At 37.9% G+C, this 10,737-nt stretch overlaps 1 non-coding gene across 1 annotated transcript; it reads left to right on the top strand.

Annotated features, from left to right (window-relative positions):
• Positions 1–9,346: 9,346 nt before the first annotated feature.
• On the top strand, positions 9,347–9,454 carry LOC127739907 (small nucleolar RNA R71). Its single transcript, XR_008000649.1, has one exon. It is a non-coding gene; the product is annotated as a small nucleolar RNA R71 (small nucleolar RNA).
• The last annotated feature ends 1,283 nt before the right edge of the window (positions 9,455–10,737 follow it).

Below are 10,737 nucleotides of genomic sequence, written 5' to 3'. Positions count from 1 at the left end.
ATTCAATGAATGCATTGGTTGAGGAAGAGATAAAAATGTTTTGATTCGGAGATCTCAATATCTCCTAATACCCAATGAACTCCCCATTTCTGATCTACACTTTCTCTTTACATTCTGCAATTTAATTTCATGCAATCACCCCCATCCCTTTTAATTTCAGCAATTTAATTTCTAGCTCTTTAATTCATGCAATTTAATATTCCGCAATTCTCATCTAAATCTTGATTCCGCTCAACTAGAACAAACTTCTAATCCGAATTGCTCATTCAACCAATCCTTGTGGGATTCGACCTCACTCTATTGTGAGTTTTTACTTGACGATAACCGGTGCACTTGCCGGAAGGAATTTTGCCGATTGTGCAATTTCCTAAATCGTAGCATCAAGTTTATGCTAGTATCAAACGCGCACGCACAAGGCGTGCTGGCGGTGTGAACAGAGGGCATAAAAGCTTGTGTGCGTACGCACAGATGGGTGCGTACACACAGGAGGTGAATTTTCGTTGCTGTGTGCGTGCGCATAGGTGTGTGCGCACGCACATGCCTGTTTTTCCCAAAAAATTTTCTTCAAAATCTAAGGTACCAAACCTTAGTTCAATCAAAACTCAACACCAAAACATGCAAGAACCTATAATTTCATGATCCAAACAAAAATTAACATACAAATCTCAAAATTAACTAATTATAAATTAACCAATCAAACAAACATGCAAATACCCATATATACAAAAAGAGAAGAGTTAGAACAATGTTACCAAGCACTTTTATTTAATGTCTTTAAGTTAGACAATTAGGAGAGCCCTTGCTATGGTGGCTTGTGCTTGACTTCCCCACTAATGCTAGAATATCCAATGTCCTCCGGAATCCCAATCCTAACCATAAACAAAGACAACCAACAAGCAAGTTATTTGCATATTAACATATTTACAATAGCCAATAACTTTACATCATTGCAACTCCCCAGCAACGGTACCAAAATTTGATAACGACCAAAAGCATGGGTTTGGATTTTCACACTAAAAGTAAGATTGACGTTGCAAGTATAGTCCAAACCCAACCATTGATCATCAATCAAATTATAATCCTTAAGATGTCACAAATCAAAGCGAATATAAACCGAGAGTATTTAGACTCCCGGGTCATCTTCCTTAGGAGTTGCAATTAAGTGTCATTATTGGCTATGAGGGAACAATGGGGATTGGATGATGGCAAGGAAATGTAAGTAGCAAGAAATATAAATATGCAAGAAAGTAACTTGATATGGAAGTAATTAAATTGAACATGCAAGTAAAAGCAATGCAATCAGAAATTAAGTACTAAAAGAGCTCTTGGTGAGGATTGGGTAATTAGGGCTTGCTATCCTAGTTGTGGACCACAAATATGGTGATTGCTATCCTAATTAGTCAACCCTACATCAAGAATAAGTCAAAAGGGCATAATTAACCTCAATCCACAACTCACCAATTAACCTCAATCCACAAGTCCTAAACCCTCACACAATGTGGAATGGACATCCACCACTCAAGTTCACCCAAACCACACAATTTCCTAACCAAGAGTGAGAAAACTATGTAAAAACCCAACCAAGCATTTTATCAAACACTTGGTGGGTATAAAAAGAAAGCATAGTAAATGACAAGAAATAGTAAATGCTACAACTACCAAGCAAGAAAAATAAAGATAGCAACTCAATAAAGCAATAAAAGAGGCATGAAATATAAATTTGCATTAAATGTAAATTAAAGTAACAAGAGTGCAAATACATAAAAATGCCAAGAATGGAGAAAATGACAAGATAAAGTAATGAAATTAAGACAAGAAAACAAGGAAAGGTAGAAGAAACTAGATTTAAAACAAGAAATAAAAAGGGGAATTACAAAGGAAATAAACTAAAAACCCTAATTTCTAGAGAGAAGGGGGAGCTTCTCTCTCTAGAAAACAACCTACATAATGCTAAACTAACCCTAATTTCTCCCCCTTCCCTTTCACATGCAGTGAGGCCTTGTCTAATATAGGAGGAATCAGCTTCAGAAAGTCCCAAAATTAGGCCCTAGAGGCCCAAAAATTGCCCCCAGTAATTTGCAATAAATGAGTCACGCACTGGGATCTGTGCGTACGTGGTGCACAGAATTGTGATTCACACTTTTCACATCTCCGGTACAACTAACCAACAAGTGTACTGGGTCGTCCAAGTAATAAAACCTTACGTGAGTAAGGGTCGAGCCCACGGAGATTGCCGCCTTGAAGCAAGCTATGGTCATCCTATAAATCTTAGTCAGGCGGATTCAATTGGTTATTGGTGCGGTATTTTATAACCCACAAACTAACCGGCAAGTGCACCGGGTCGTACCAAGTAATACCTTATGTGAGTAAGGGTCGATCCCACGAGGATTGATGGATTAAGCAACAATAGTGTTTGATAGGATTAGTTAGACAAACAGAAAATAGTGGTTGGAAGTTCAAAAGCATTAACAGTAAATTAGAATATTAAAGACAGGCAGATAAATAAGTTGGGAATAAAATATTGAAAAAACAGTTAAGGTTTCAGAGTTATCTATTTTTTTGGATTGATTTTTCTTACTAGACCTTCCTAGTCTCCTCTAAAATTCATTAACTGCCAATTCCTTGGTCAATTAATTCCAATTAGAAGGTGATGATCAAATTCCAGTTTATATGCCACAAGAATCCTAATTATCCAAAAATAAGGGGATTATATGTCCCGTTAAATACAAACAATTAGAAATTCAGGATAATATGTTTTCAAGTTGTTGTTCAAGTAAAGAGCTTTTCCAAGTTTTACAAGAAATCAAATAGAAAGAGGGTCATACTTCTGTTCCACCCAAATTCATAAAATAAAGAACGAAAACAATTATTTGAAATATAAATCAAAACATAAATTAAATTAGAAAGAGCAAATGAATCAATCCATACAATAGACAGAGCTCCTAACCTTAACGGTGGAGGTTTAGTTGCTCATGGAATGTGGAATGTAAATTTGTATAAAATTTCCTAATGGAATCCCCCTAATTGAATCTCCTAATAGAAGAGAAGTCTCCCCTTTTTATAACTAATCCTAATTAATTTAAAATCTAATTTTTAAAATTAAAATAATATCTTTTCCTATTTTAAAATCAAATTTAAATTTAAATCAGAATTAACTAACTACTCCGCGTCTTGTAATGTGGGGACCACTTGGCTTCACTGGATCTGCGTCTACTTGGGTGCTAAAATGGGACCCAGAAATTACCCCCCAGCGTTTTCTGCGTTTTCTACACGTGGCGCATATCACGCATACGCGTCAGTCACGCGTACGTGTCAATGGTCTTTTCCGCGAGTCACGGGACGCGTCGGTCAAGCGAACGCGTCGCTGAGCAAATCTTCAAATCACGTGTACGCGTCAGTCACGCGCACGTGTCGCCATGGAAAGCTCCAAATCACGCGTACGCGTCATCTCTTTTGATTCTTGAGCTGTAGAAGCTCCGTCAAATCCAGTCGAATGCTACCTAAAATAAACAAAATTGCAAAAGACTCAAAGTAGCATCCATATTGGCTAAAAGATAATTAATTCTTTATTAAACTCAACAAATTAGATACAAATTCACTAGGAAAAGATAGGAAAGATGCTCACGCATCAGTTATGAGTTTTGATAATTGAAAGATAAATAAAACGTAAATTAAAATAAATATACTTATGTAATTCATTGGTGGGAATTTCAGATAAGCGTTTGGAGATGCTTTGTTGCTTCTGAACCACTGCTTTCCTACTATCTTCATCCAATCATGCGTACTCCCTTCCATGGCAAGCTATATGTTGGTGGATCATCATTGTCAATGGCTACCATCCGTCCTCTCAATGAAAATGGTCCAGCTACGGTTTCTGTATGGCTAATCAACTGTCAGATTTCTCGTCTCGGATGAAAAATACCAGGCACAGCTACCGCACGGCTAATCATCTGTCGGTTCTCACTTGTGTCGGAATAGGATCTCTCTATCCTTTTGCACACTGCCACTGCGCCCAACATTCGTGAGTTTGAAGCTCGTCACAGCCATCCCATCCCAGATCCTACTCGAAATACCATAGACAAGGTTTAGACTTTCCGGATCTCAGGAATGCTGCCAATTGGTTCTAGCCTATACCACGAAGGTTCTAACCTCACGGAGTTGGTTCGTGGTTCAGAGACCCAAGAGACTATACTCCAGCTATCGTCCAATGACTACGTTGAACATCATGTAGACCGCTTGTGGTTGTCAGGCACTCGGATCTTGGCTAAGCGAGTAACGTAGATAGTGGGTGATTGTCACGGATCATCCCTTCATTCTGACTTAGCTGAATTAAGTACGAGAGTATATCTTAGAGAAAAAGTAAGCGTGAATTGAAAGAGAAACAATAGTACTTGCATTAATTCATGAAGAACAGCAGAGCTCCACACCTTAATCTCTGAGATGTAGAAACTCTACCGTTAGAAAATACATAAGTGAAAATAGCCTAGGCATGGCTGTGAGGCCAGCCAAGCATAAAGTTGATCAAAAGATCAAAAAAGGATCAAAAGTCTCAATACAATAGTAAAAAGTGCTATTTATACTAAACTAGTTACTAGGGATTACAGAAAATAAGTAATTAAGTGCAGATAGTACAGAAATACATTTTCGGGGCCCACTTGGTGTGTGCTTTGGCTGAGTATTGAGCTTTACACGTGCATAGGCTTTTTCTAGAGTTAAATTCCAGCTTGGATGCCAGCTTGGGCGTTTAACTCCAGCTCTGGTGCCAGTTTGGGTGTTTTACGCCAAAAAAGGGGTCTCTGGTTGGTGTTTGAACGCCAGTTTGGGCCATCAAATCTCGAGCAAAGTATGAACTATTATACATTTCTGGAATATCCAGGATGTTAGCTTTCTAGCCCAATTGAGAGCGCACCCAATTGACTTCTGTAGCTCCAGAAAAACGCATTTGAGTGCAGGGAGGTTAGAATCCAACAGCATCTACAGTCCTTTCTCAACCTCTGAATCAGATTTTTGCTCAGGTCCCTCAATTTCAGCCAGAAAATACCTGAAATTATAGAAAAACACACAAACTCATAGTAAAGTCCAGAAAATGTGATTTTTGCATAAAAATTGATAAAAATATAATAAAAAGTAAATAAAACATACTAAAAACTATGTAAAAACAATGCCAAAAAGCGTATAAATTATCCGCTCATCACAACACCAAACTTAAATTGTTGCTTGTCCCCAAGCAACTAAAAAAAATAGGATAAAAAGAAGAGAAAATACAATAAATTTCAAAATATCAATGAAGCTTAGTTCCAATTAGATGAGCGGGACTAGTAGCTTTTTGCTTCTGAACAGTTTTGGCATCTCACTTTATCCTTTGAAGTTCATAATTATTGGCATTCATAGGAACTCAGACTTCAGATAGTGTTATTGATTATCCTAGTTTAGCATGTTGATTCTTGAACACAACTACTTTATGATTCTTGGCAGTGACCCTAAGCATTTTGTTTTCCAGTATTACCACCGGATACATAAATGCCACGGACACATAACTGGGTGAACCTTTTCAGATTGTGATTCAGCTTTGCTAGAGTCCCCAGTTAGAGGTGCCCAGAGTTCTTAAGCACACTCTTTTGCTTTGGATCACGACTTTAACCACTCAGTCCCAAGCTTTTCACTTGGACCTATATGACCCAAGCACATGGTTAGGGACAGCTTGAATTAGCCGCTTAGGCCAGGATTTTATTCCTTTGGGCCCTCCTATCCATTAATGTTCAAAGCCTTGGATCCTTTTTACCCTTGCCTTTTAGTTTAAAGGGTTATTGGCTTTTTGCTCTTGCCTTTTGGTTTAAAGAGCTATTGGCTTTTTCTGCTTACTTTTTTCTTTTTCTTTCTTTTTCTTTATTTTTTGCCATTTTTTTCGCAAGCTTTATGTTTTTCACTGCTTTTTCTTACTTCAAGAATCAATTCTATGATTTTTCAAATTATCAATAACATTTCTCTTTTTTCATTATTTTTTCACGAGCCAACAATTTTAACATCCATAAACTTCACTATCAAAAATATGCACTATTCAAGCATTCATTCAGAAACCAAAAAGTATTGCCACCACATCAAAATAATTAAACTATTTTCAAGATAGAATTCGAAATTCATGTACTTCTTTTTCTTTTTTAGAAAGCATTTTTCATTTAAGAAAGGTGAAATATTCATGGAACATTCATAGCTTTAAGACATAGACACTAGACACTAATGATCATGTAATAAAGACACAAACATAGACAAAACATAAAGCATAAAAACCGAAAACAGAAAAGAAAATAAACAAAGAGATTAAAGAATGGGTCCACCTTAGTGATGGTAGCTTCTTCTTCCTCTTGAAGAACAAATGGAGTTCTTGAGCTCCTCTATGTCTCTTCCTTGCATTTGTTGCTCCTCTCTCATGACCTTTTGGTCCTCTCTGATTTCATGGAGGATGATGCAGTGCTCTTGGTGCTCCACTCTTAGTTGCTCCATGTTGGAACTCAATTCTCCTAAAGAGGTGTTGAGTTGCTCCCAATAGTTGTGTTGAGGGAAATGCATCCCTTGAGGCATCTCAGGGATTTCTTGATGAGGGATTTCCTCATGCTCTTGTTGAGGTCCATGAGTGGGCTCTCTTGTTTGCTCCATCCTCTTTCTAGTGATGGGCTTTTTGAGATGAATATTTCCATCTCCTATGACTCGGAGTTGGAAGCAACTACCTTCCCTTTCCTTTTCCTAGAGGTTTCTCCGGCCTTAGGTGCCATTAATGGTTATGGAAAAAAACAGAGCTTTTTTCCGCACCAAACTTAAAAGGTTTTCTCATCCTCGAGTAAAAGAAGAAAGAAAAGATTAGAGGAAGAAGAGATGGAGGAGATGGATGTGTGTGAATGGTTTGGCCTAGGGGGCTTTTAGGTGTTTATGATGTGTGAAAATGAAGGTGGTAAGGAGGGGTATATATAGGGTAAGAGAGAGGGAATTCGTGTAAGAAAGGGTTGGGTTTGGGAGGGAAGTGTTTTGAATTTGAATGGTAAGGTAGGTGGGTTTTTGGGGAATAGTGGATGGATGTGAATGGTGAAGAGATTATGGGGAAGAAGGTAGGACTTGATAGGTGAATGGTGTTTGGGGAAGAGTATTATGGAAAGGTGTGAAGAGGAGAGAGAAATAATTGGGGTAGGTAGGTATCTTATGGGGTCCACAGATCCTGAGGTGTCAAGAAATTCTGGTCCCTGCACCATTCTGGTGTGTAAACACCCCTGGATAGCCCTTTCTGGCGTTTAAATGCCAGTCTGCTGCCTTTCCTGGCGTTAAACGCCAGGTTGATGCCCCTTTCTGGCGTTTAACACCAGCCAAACACCAAACACCCTTTTCTGGCATTAAACGCCAGTCTGTCTGCCCATTCTGGCATTTAACGCCCAAAATGCTGCCAGACTGGGCGTTTAACGCCCATTCTGCTATCCTTACTGGCGTTTAAATGCCAGTAAGCCCGTCCTCCAGGGTGTGCTATTTTTTATGCTATTTTTGATTCCGCTTTAATTCTGCAGCTGTTTTTGTGACTTCACATGATCATCAAACTAAAGAAAGCATAAACTAACAATGGAAAATAAAATGAAAAAGTAATTAACATAGATAAATAAGATTGGATTGCCTCCCAATAAGCGCTTCTTTAATGTCAATAACTTGACAGGAAGCTCTTACAGAGCATCACAGATGCTCAGAGCATGATTGTGGCCTCCCAACACCAAACTTAGAGTTTGAGTGTGGGGGCTCTGCTTGACTCTGTATGGGGAGAATTGGATGAAGCTTTTCATGCTTCTTCTCCATGTTTATAGAAGAAGATCCTTGAGCCTTAAACATAAGGTAGTCCTCATTCAATTGAAGGACTAACTCTCCTCTGTCCACATCAATCACAACCCTTATTGTGGCTAGGAAGGGTCTTCCAAGGATGATGGATTCATCCTCATCCTTTCCAGTGTCTAGGATTATGAAGTCAGCAGGGATGTAAAGGCCTTTAACCTTCACTAAGACATCCTCTACAAGTCCATAAGCCTGTTTCATTGATTTGTCTGCCATCTCTAGTGAGATTCTTGCAGCTTGTACCTCAAAGATCCCTAGTTTCTCTATTACAGAGAGTGGCATGAGGTTTATACCTAACCCCAGCTCACGCAGAGCCTTCTCAAAGGTCAAGGTGCCTATGGTACAAGGTATTAAGAACCTTCTGGGATCTGGTTTCTTCTGAGGTAATTTCAGCTGCACCAAGGTATTCAGTTCATGGATGAGCAATGGAGGTTCATCCTCCCAAGTCTCATTACCAAATGACTTGGCATTCACCTTCATGATTGCTCCTAGGTATTGAGTAACTTCCTCTTCAACAATATCTTCATCTTCTTCAGAGGAAGAATACTCATCAGAGCTTATAAATGGTAATAGGAAGTTTAGTGGAATCTCTATGGTCTCTATATGAGCCTCAGATTCATTTGGTTCCTCATTAGGGACTTCCTTATTGGCTAGTGGGCGTCCATTGAGATCTTCCTCACTGGAAATCACTACCTCTTCCTTCTCTATAGGTTCGGCCATTTTGGTTATATTGATGGCCTTGTACTCTCTCTTTGGATTCTCTTCTATATTGCTGGGAGAGTACTAGGAGGGGTTTCAGTAACTCTTTTACTCAGTTGACCCACTTGTGCCTCCAAATTTCTGATGGAGGACCTTGTTTCAGTCATAAAACTGAGAGTGGCCTTAGATAGATCAGAGACTATGTTTGCTAAGCCAGAGGGGCTCTGCTATAATTCTCTGTCTGTTGCTGAGAAGATGATGGAAAAGGCTTACTATTGCCAAACCTATTTCTCCCACCATTATTATTATTGAAGCCTTGTTGAGGCTTCTGTTGATCCTTCCATGAGAAATTTGGATGATTTCTCCATGAAGGATTATAGGTGTTTCCATAGGATTCTCCCATATAATTCACCTCTTCCATTGCAGGATTCTCAGGGTCATAAGCTTCTCCTTTAGAGGAGGCTTCTTTAGTACTGTCGGATGCAGCTTGCAATCCAGTCAGATTCTGAGAAATCATATTGACTTGCTGAGTCAATATTTTGTTCTGACCTAATATGGCATTCATAGTATCAACCTCAAGAACTCCTTTCTTCTGAGTCATCCCATTACTCACAGGATTTCTTTCAGAAGTGTACATGAACTGGTTATTTGCAACCACTTCAATGAGTTCCTGAGCTTCTGCAGGGGTTCTCTTCAGATGAAGAGATCCACCAGAAGAGTGGTCCAATGACATCTTGGACAATTCAGACAGACCATCATAGAATATATTCAAGATGCTCCATTCTAAAAGCATGTTAGAAGGACACCTTTTGATCAATTGCTTGTATCTTTCCCAAGCTTCATAGAAGGATTCACGTTCTTTCTGTCTGAATGTTTGGACGTCCACTCTAAGCTTGCTCAGCTTTTGAGGTGGAAAGAACTTGGCCAAGAAAGCAGTGACCAACTTATCCCAAGAGTTCAGGCTTTCCCTAGGTTGTGAGTCCAACCATATCCTAGTTCTGTCTCTTACAGCAAAGGGGAAAAGCATAGGTCTATAGACCTTGGGATCAATTCCATTGGTCTTAACAGTATCACAGATCTACAAGAATTCAGCTAAGAAATGATGAGGGTCTTCCAATGGACTTGCAATTCTGTTGCATTAGAGAAACTAATTGAGGCTTAAGCTCAAAGTTGTTTGCTCCAGTGGCAGGAATTGAGATGCTTCTTCCATAGAAGTTGGAAGTTGGTGCAGTATAGTCACCAAGCATCTTCCTCGCATCTCTAGCATTGTTGTTGGGTTCGGCTGCCATGTCTGCTTCTTTTTTGAGATTCTCTATAAGGTCCTCTCAAGAGTATTGTGCTTTAGCTTCCTCTTCAGGGTCCTTTCAGGTTCAGGATCAGCTTCAAAAAGAATGTCCTTATCCTTGTTTCTGCTCATATGAAAAAGAAGAGAACAAAAGGAATAGTGGAATCCTCTATGTCACAATATAGAGATTCCTTTATGTGAGTATAAGAATAGAAGAATAGAAGAATATAAGAATAGAAGAAAGAGGAGATGAGCAATTCGAACAGAGAGAAGAGAGAGGGGTTCGAATTATGAGTAGAAGAGAAGTGTTAGCAAATAAATAGAAAGAGATGAGAGAGAGACTATTCAAATTTTAAAAGAGGGAAAAGAAAAATATTTTTATTTTTATTTAATTAATTAAGTTAGTTTCAAAAATATTAAAAGAAATAAAATAAAATTAGAATTTAAAACAATTAGTTAATTAAAAAGAATTTTGAAAAAGTGGTCGGTGATTTTCAAAAATTAGAAGTGAAAGAAATAGTTAGGTGGTTTTGAAAAAGATAAGAAATAGTAAACTTCTTTTTTTTTTAAATTAAAACAAACAAGTCAAGTAGCTAGTTGAAATATCTGAAAATAAATTTTGAAAAGATAAGAAGTTAGAAAAAAAATTTGAAATTAAAATTTTAAAAAGACATGATTGAAATTTATTTTGAAAAAGAATTGAAAAAGAAATTAAAAAGATTTGATTTTTTAAATTAAAGTTGATGACTTGACTAGTAAGAAACTAAAAGGTATGATTCTAGAATTTAAAGATTGAACCTTTCTTAACAAGAAAGTAACAAACTTGAAATTTTTGAATCAAAACATTAATTGTTAGCAAGGATTTTCGTAAATATTAAATAAAATTAAGAAAA

Source organism: Arachis duranensis, chromosome 6, assembly GCF_000817695.3.
Source record: "Arachis duranensis cultivar V14167 chromosome 6, aradu.V14167.gnm2.J7QH, whole genome shotgun sequence".
In the NCBI taxonomy this organism is placed as follows: Eukaryota; Viridiplantae; Streptophyta; class Magnoliopsida; order Fabales; family Fabaceae; genus Arachis; species Arachis duranensis.
The sequence above is the reverse complement of the archived record's forward strand: the minus strand, read 5'-3'. Positions and strand labels throughout refer to the sequence as shown.